Below are 8,279 nucleotides of genomic sequence, written 5' to 3' on the forward strand. Positions count from 1 at the left end.
CTTCCTTTGACAGCTACTCCTGCATACATTATAATATATGTACCATATTCCTTACTGTAGAAAGTTACAGTTAAGGTCATAGAAACCGTCTTGTCCATATGAAAAAAACAAGGCTATCGATGTTACTAATAGTATTGCTTTTATGTTTATACATATATCTTGTATGTGTAAGTATCTTGCTCTTTGCCTTTGCCTTTAAAATATATTACTGCTTTAGTTTTTAAAACTGTTCAGGGCTTCCCTGGTGGTGCAGTGGTTGAGAGTCCGCCTGCCGATGCAGGGCACACGGGTTCGTGCCCCGGTGCGGGAAGATGCCGTGTTCCGCGGAGTGGCTGGGCCGGTGAGCCATGGCCGCTGAGCCTGCGCGTCCGGAGCCTGTACTGCGCAACGGGAGAGGCCACAGCAGTGAGAGGCCCGCCTACCGCCAAAAAAAAAAAAAAAAAAAAAGTGATACACACACACACACACACACACACACACACACACACACGCACGCAATGGAATACTATTCAGCCTTTTAAAAAGAAGGAAATCCTGCCTTTTGTGACAACATGGATGAACCTGGAGGGAATTATGCTAAGTGATATAAATCAGATAAAGACAAATACTGCATAGTATCACTTATTTGTGGAATCTAAAACAAAATTCGAATCCATAGAAACAGAGAGTAGAATGGTGGTTGCCAGGGGCTGCAGTATGCGGGAATTGGGGAGAGTTTGGTAAAAGGGTACAAACTTTCAGTTATAAGATGAATAAGGCTTGAGGATCTAATGCATAACATGGTCACTATGGTTGATAATACTGTACTGTGTAATTAAAATTTGCCGAGATAGTAGAACTTAAATGTTTTCACCTCTCCTCTGCCCCCAGAAAAAAGGTAAATATGTGAGGTGATGGATGTGTTAATTAACTTGAGTGTAGGAATCTTTTCACAATGTACACATATATCAAATCACGTTGTGCGCTTTTAATATATTACAATTTTATTTGTCAGTTATACCTCAATTAAGCTAGAAAAAACCCCACACATGTTAAAAATGATGGAGAGTGCTACTCACTTGCTACACTGAGAGACAAAAAACAGAAAACAGATTCCTGGGTCCACTCCTGACTTACTAAATCAGAATTTCTGAGGTGAGATCCTCAAAATTTCTGAGGTGAGGATGCATGTTAGCACCTGCATGCTCAGGTAGTCTGAAGACCATGTTTTGAGATGAATGAAATGACTACTGTAGTGAATTAAATAAGATTTTAATGATATATTTTTGTGTGTGCATTTACTAGGAATTTCAATTGTTATTGCTGTATAAAAGAAAGAATACAAATTTTGTATACAAGGTTTAATGGGAATTCATCATAAGCTTATATTTTTATTTAGTTGTTTTAAAACCAGAAAGAATAAGCCAATGAAGAGAAGGAAAATCAAAAGCTGAAAAAGATAATAATGAATATCATAATATTTCACAGGATATTTACATTATTTGGAGGAGAAAATGCCCCAAGGAAGTCATTTTTCCACATCAAAATAAGAAGTAAACATATGAATGCTAAATGTAACTTTTAAAAAATGAGACTAATTTAAAAAAATTACTCCAAATATTACTATGATGATTGTAGTTTATGAAATAAGTGTTTCACCAAGTGGTTATGTACCTGTATAATACATACAACACACAGAGCAATTTACTAACAGTATAAATAAACTTTGGTTAATCTCATGAGTTAAGAACACTTTTGTGAGTGAATTAATGATCTTATCACATTAACTGATTTTTAATACGCGTAAAGTTCAAAACATATATATCTGAAGAGATCACCTACATATTTATTATTATATTATAACTGATAGAAAAATAACAGTTAATGGAGTTTACTGAATTAAATTGCAGAACTAATTTGACCGCCTAAACTGTAGTACTCAAGCACAATCTCTGTAGAATTCATATTTTCAATTAAAACATTCTCGTGTTAAGGAAAAAAAAAATAGCCTGACTTTATAGCTTTAGGGAGATACGTTACTGTTAAGTAAATTTAGGGGACTTTCAGAGGTAGCAAAATGAGATGGGGTAAACTACAGAATTATCACACTTTTCTGATAATTAGAGCTCAAACTCTTGGGACATAGCTGCATAATTTCTACCCCGAAGACTGGTTCCTTCCTGGCCCTCAAAAATAAAGGGCAGAGCTATCAGTTGGGAATCAGAAATCAGATTCTAAGAAGGTGGTGGGGCGTAGGGCAGCCAAGGATACAGAGTTCTCTAGAACGGAGGTTTCTTATTTATTTTAGACAGAAAACTTTCTACCTCCAAATGGAAAAAAAATCATTCTTTATAAAAATGTGTCTCTCTGCCAGAACATTAGGAGACAACTGAGCCATCCAAGCCCTGAGGCTCTGTGGCTCATTTGCAAAGTTCACCTTCTTAATCTGCTCTCCGTGCCTCCCTGGTCCTGGGCCAGACCCAGGTTCTCAGTCCTGCCTTTGTGCTAAGGACAAAAGCGAGTTCGGAGCCTAGGCTGCTTTCTCCAGTGAAACTGTCTACCTACTCCAGGTAAGTCAGGGTGTCCCAGGAGAATCCTTGGAACACAAAAAGCATATTGTGCCCAATGAATGCAGCCCTGTTGCAGGCCTGCTTCAGAACCTGTCATTAGACAATACCATATCTCTCTGCTGCCTGGAAAGGTTCCTGCATGAGTTTTAAAGCTGTAATGTGATTTACAACCTTATTAATTTCAGTTGCAAACTTGAGCACATACAGAGTGCTCTATTTAAACCATGAATAAGCCTGCGCTACACTGAGTGGGGCTGCGTCCGTTTGCACAGTTGCACTTTGCCATAGTGTTGTCAAGTTCCACTCTAGGCTTTCAAACAAAAATTTCCAAAGGTAGTACCTCTGCTTGCAGAGCCTATTTGGACAGTATCCATATATTTGCCACTGTCGCTTTTAAAATTGGTTTCCAATAGAGTTTGAGGCCCTGGATCTAGAGTAACCTGATTTGTCTTCTAAGACACAGAAACTGAAGCTCGAGGCAGCCTCCGTACAGAGAAGGGTTTCTCAGCTTCAGCACTATTGGTGTTTTGGGCTGAATAGTTCTTTGTGAAAGAGTTGTCTTGTGCATTGAAGGATGTTTAGCAGTTTCTGGTTTCCTTGAGGCCTCAAGCATGCTAAATGTAGCCCAGGCAAGCAGTCAACAATAGTTTTATTTCCACCTTCAAGCAGTAAGAGCTGACCTCTGGCCCTTTCCCTTCAATGGAGGGCTTTGAGCCCATTTTCCCTTTAGGAGCTCTAACCAATCACTGCCAACTTTCATCCTGAGCTCTCAGCAGGCCAGGAACTTCAACTTGCTGCTTTACATTTCTGCCTTTTATTCCACTCTGTGAACTACCCCCTATCCTTCTAATGAATTCATTTTACACTATTGATTTTTTCCCCAATTCGGTAAATAGCAGCCCTGTTCTTCCAGTTGCTCAGACCAGAAACTTTGGAGTCATCTCTGACTCTTTTTTTTTCTTTCCACATCCTGTGTCACTCAATGTCCTGGCAGGATACAGATAGCACACTAAAAGCGGTATCTGAGAAAAATTCAATGGATTATTTACAAATGTGTGGTCAGGTTAAGGGAGGATAATAAGAAATGGTGAAGCAGCCATGGGGGAGTCACGGTGAGAAGCCATTACTACCCAAGGCTGGAAGGAGGCAGGGGTGAGAAGGGCTTACCAGAACCAGCAAGAGCTGTGGTCATAAAAGGTGGCTGCCAAACTGTAGCCTGGCAGGGCAGGCGCCAGGAGAATAAATATTTCTGTCTTGTTCTCCTCCTGCCCTCCAATTTCCTTTCACTTCATTTCACAGTCTGAACCCAACCAAAGCAGGACAGGAGATTCCAGATGTGTGGTCTGCGGAGGTCAGATTTCCAGTCCCCGGGAAGGAGTAGAGGGTGGATCTGAAGGGGCAATCAGAATCCCTGTGTGCCCTCATCAAAAAATCTGTCAGCTCTGCCTTGAAATACATCCAGAATCCAACTCTCACTCTCTATTTCCCTTATTACCTTCCTAGTCCAAGCCGCTGTTTCTCACCTGGACAACTGTATCAGCTTCCATCCCTTTACCAGGTTAATTTTTTTACAGCATTTATGACCCCCTAAAATATTATGCATAGTTTGTTTATTTGCTTATTGTCTGTCTCTCTCCACTAGAATGTAAATTCCATGAAATCACAAACTTAATCTGTTTTTTTACTTCTTTTTTTTTTTTTCTTGCGGTACGCGGGCCTCTCACTGTTGTGGCCTCTCCCGTTGCGGAGCACAGGCTCCGGACGCGCAGGCCCAGCCGCTCCGCGGCATGTGGGATCTTCCCGGACCGGGGCACGAACCCATGTCCCCTGCATCGGCAGGTGGACTCTCAACCACTGCGCCACCAGGGAAGCCCTAATCTGTTTTTTTAACTGCTATGAAATTCCTTATACATTGTAGGCAGTCAATAAATATTTAATTAATTAATTAATACTTAAGTTGATCTGATTTGGTTTCTGTTGCTTAGTATTTCCAAAGAACTTTAGATGATTTCAGGGTGTACACCCCTGAATGTAATGTAAAAACAAAATTTAATCTCATTTGGTTTTTTAAAAAAATTTTTTGTGTGTGCATATAGAAAAGAATGGGAGTATATTCAAAAATTTTAGAAGTGATTACCATTAGAGAGTAGGATTGGGGGTAGTTTTCATTTTCTTTTTTGATTTTAACACTTCTGAAATTTTCTACAATGACTACATATGATCCTTGTAATAAGATAAAAGTACCTTTATTTTATTTTAAAATTAAAAGAAATATTTTTGATTTACAATGTTTTGTTAATTTCTTCTGTAGTGCCTTTATTTTAAAGTACTGACTAGCATCAACCAGATCTAGAAAGCTTGGCAGTTCTTTTTCATCCCTTGGCTCGCCGTCCCTGTTCCGACAGTGACACTGCCAAACCTTTCCCACTCTTTTTAAGCAGTCATGCTGGATCCATTTCCCACGGTATCTATCCTGCTCTGTGCTATAGGAAGCTGATCCATGAGATTGTAACAATCTGGCTCCCTGGCCCTCTAGCTTCCAGCTTGGTTCAGCTAATGGCTTTACCTGAAATCTAGAGGGCAAAAGGAGAGTGAGGTCAGACCACTTATTCCCCCAGCTCCCTCCTTACCAGTTCCTGCAGGTTGGCTATGTCCCTTTACCTAAAGGCCACAGCTCCTGCCAAGTGGTCCTCTCCAAACAGCTTTCTCTGGGTCCCAGTAACTGCTCTCTCCTCTCTCTTCTCCAGGCCCAGGGATGGTAATAGTTTTCCCAACCACTAGCCCTGGGGTAACGCACCATCCCTTTTTCTTCCTAATCCTTGCTCACAACTCTATAAAGTCTCCTCAAATTACCCAATTCAAGAATTTCATGTCTTTTCTTCCAAGGTCCCAGCTAAGCACTCAACTCCATCTTCTTCCGTCATTCTCAGCAAATGACCTTGCCTCATTCTTTACTTTTTACTGAGAAGGTCTTCTTGTATCAGCTTTCTTCTCATTCCTCAGATGGCCATTCATCATCACGTTACTAAGAGTAGTCTATATAGTGGCCTGCTCTCATGCCTAATATTGCCTCTCAGAGTACATAGCATATCTTGCCCATAGCAGGGCTCTACCCTGTCTTCCTCTTGCCTCTGAGAACATTTTTCCTTCATTGGCTCTTCTTCTTTCTTCCATCATTTAACTCTGGATGTTCCCAATGTGTCAAACCTTGGTTTTGCCCCATGACGTAATTCTTTTAAAGAAGAAAGTTTATCGATTTTTACTACTTTAATTACTTTTATTCGGATAATTTTTTAAATGTATACTTGCTGTCTTATTCATTTAACTAAACTCCAATCCTTTATCTCTTCAATCAGATTAGATATTTTCCATGGATTTCCAATTATCTCCTCCTCCTCAAATCCAGTATCATTTCATTCCCTTCAATTCGATTTTCTCCCATTGTCTGTATTTTTTCCAATGGAATCTACATTTCTTGAGCTGAAGAGTTTAAAACACTGAAGTTATTTGTTAATGCCTCCATTTTCTGTGCCCCTCAACTGCAATTACTTTGTGAATTCTATAATTTTTTTTCTTAAACTCATTTCTCAGAGTTATTCCGTTCCATTCTCATTGTTGTAATCAAAAATATTTTTTTAACCATAGGCCAAGATTATTTCAATAGTCCCCTAACTTGTCTTCAAGTTCCAGTGTCCCCCATTCCTACAGAAGGATTAAGATTTCTAGAATATTACTAATATCATATGGTTCTAGAATGTGGCTCCCATTAATAATATTCAATAATTACAACATTAACCACTAATATATACTGAGTATTTGCTCTGTGCTGACTGCTACACTAAGTTCTTTTTTACATGGGTTAATTATTTTAATCCTCAGAAGAGTCCTGTAAATATTCAATTGTACAACTGGAAGATTTTTTTTTTTCCTACAAGTCAAATTTATTAGATTTGTCCACAGTCAGCAACGGCGATACTCTTGCTGGTCTTGCCATTCTTGGGCTGCAAGTACTCTATCACTCCCAAAATATTCATGTCCTCTCTCACCTTGCCAAAGACTGCATGCTTGCCATCCAACTGCTCAGTCTTGGCAGTGCAGATGAAAACCTGGTAATCGTTTGTGTTGGATCCAGCACTTGCCACGGACAAGGTGCCAGGACTGGTATGACTCAGGATGAAAGTCTCATCAAATTTCTCCCCAGAGATGGGCTTGCCACCTGTGCCATTATGGCGTGTGAAGTCATCACCCTGGCACATAAATCCCGGAATAATTCTGTGAAAACAGGAAGCTTGGGCTTCCCTGGTGGTGCAATGGTTGAAAATCTGCCTGCTAATGCAGGGGACACGGGTTCGAGCCCTTGGTCTGGGAAGATCCCACATGCCGCGGAGCAGCTAATCCCGTGAGCCACAACTACTGAGCCTGCGTGTCTGGAGCCTGTGCTCCGCAACAAGGGACCACGACAGTGAGAGACCCGCTCACCGCGATGAAGAGTGGCCCCCACTTGCCACAACTAGAGAAAACCCTTGCACAGAAACGAAGACCCAACACAGCCAAAAATAAAAATAAATAAATTAAAAGAAGGCTTAACATTTAAAAACAAAACAAACAAACAAATAAAAAACAGGAAGCTTTACAACCAAATGCTTTCTCCCCGGTGCTCAGAGCACAAAAGTTTTCTGTTGTCTTTGGAAATTTGTCTGCAAACAACTCATAGGAGATGTGGCCCGAGGGCCCACCATCCATGGCCATCAGCCCTGAGGTGGTGGTGTCTTCAAGGCCAGAAGAATTTTAGAACAGTTAGGAAACTCCCAGATTACCCAGCTACTGGTGGTTCTGGAATGCAAACTCCACATGAAACCAGAAGTCTCGCTCTTACTCTTTTCTTCCATGCTATCCAAATCCCTCAACATGACTTCCAAAATGCTCTGCAAATTGCCCCCACCCTTCTGATCCAATATCAGCCTTTGTTTCCCTCTACATTATACTGAGGGTGAGCTCACTAATGCACCATACACACATCATGTTCACTGCAGGTTCTTTTGCCTTGACTTTTGCACCTGTATCTTTTTTCCTGTTGTCAGATCAAATTCTCTTTTTGAGTTAAGGTCTGGCTCCAGACCACAATGAAGTCTTCACGAATGCTACAGTACACATGGATCTTTCTTTTCTCAGAGCCTCTAAGACCATTTACTGTCTGTACCATTACTTTCCTATTCAATCAGGAAGTACCTTGATTTATATTTAACTGCTGTCTGTACAATGGCTATTTATTCACCCCAGAAAAAAAAACACTGAGCCCTTATTATTTTCCAGGCACTGTGTAAATGCTGAGAATACAAAGGTGGGTAAGATTCAGTCTCTGAAAGAGTTTTATCCAGGGAGGCAACATGAATGCAAACTAAAATATTACAATACACTCTGATAAGTGATAATATTGGAAGGATATATTGCATAATGGTTTAGTACATGAGTTTTGGAATTGCCCAGGTCTGGGTACATTTTCCAGCTCTGCTCCTCAATAGCTAAATGAGAATTACACATCCTAAGCTTCTGTTTCCTCATTTGCAAAATGGAGATGTTAATTGTTGTAGCCACTTATTAAGGTTTTTAAGAATTATACAAAGAATTTTATAAAGTATATAAAGTATAAAGCATATAAAGTATAAGGTAATTAGAATAGTGCTTGAAAGTTTATAACTATTTATCCCTATCCCCCACAAAAAGGAATTT

At 40.1% G+C, this 8,279-nt stretch overlaps 1 pseudogene; it reads right to left on the bottom strand.

Annotated features, from left to right (window-relative positions):
• Window positions 1-6,242: 6,242 nt before the first annotated feature.
• LOC111187631 (peptidyl-prolyl cis-trans isomerase A pseudogene) lies at window positions 6,243-7,795 on the bottom strand (annotated as a pseudogene).
• Window positions 7,796-8,279: the final 484 nt, after the last annotated feature.

This window comes from Delphinapterus leucas, chromosome 5, assembly GCF_059928025.1.
Source record: "Delphinapterus leucas isolate spDelLeu-1000000601 "Yukka" chromosome 5, BTC_Dleu_Yukka2, whole genome shotgun sequence".
Classification (NCBI taxonomy): Eukaryota; Metazoa; Chordata; class Mammalia; order Artiodactyla; family Monodontidae; genus Delphinapterus; species Delphinapterus leucas.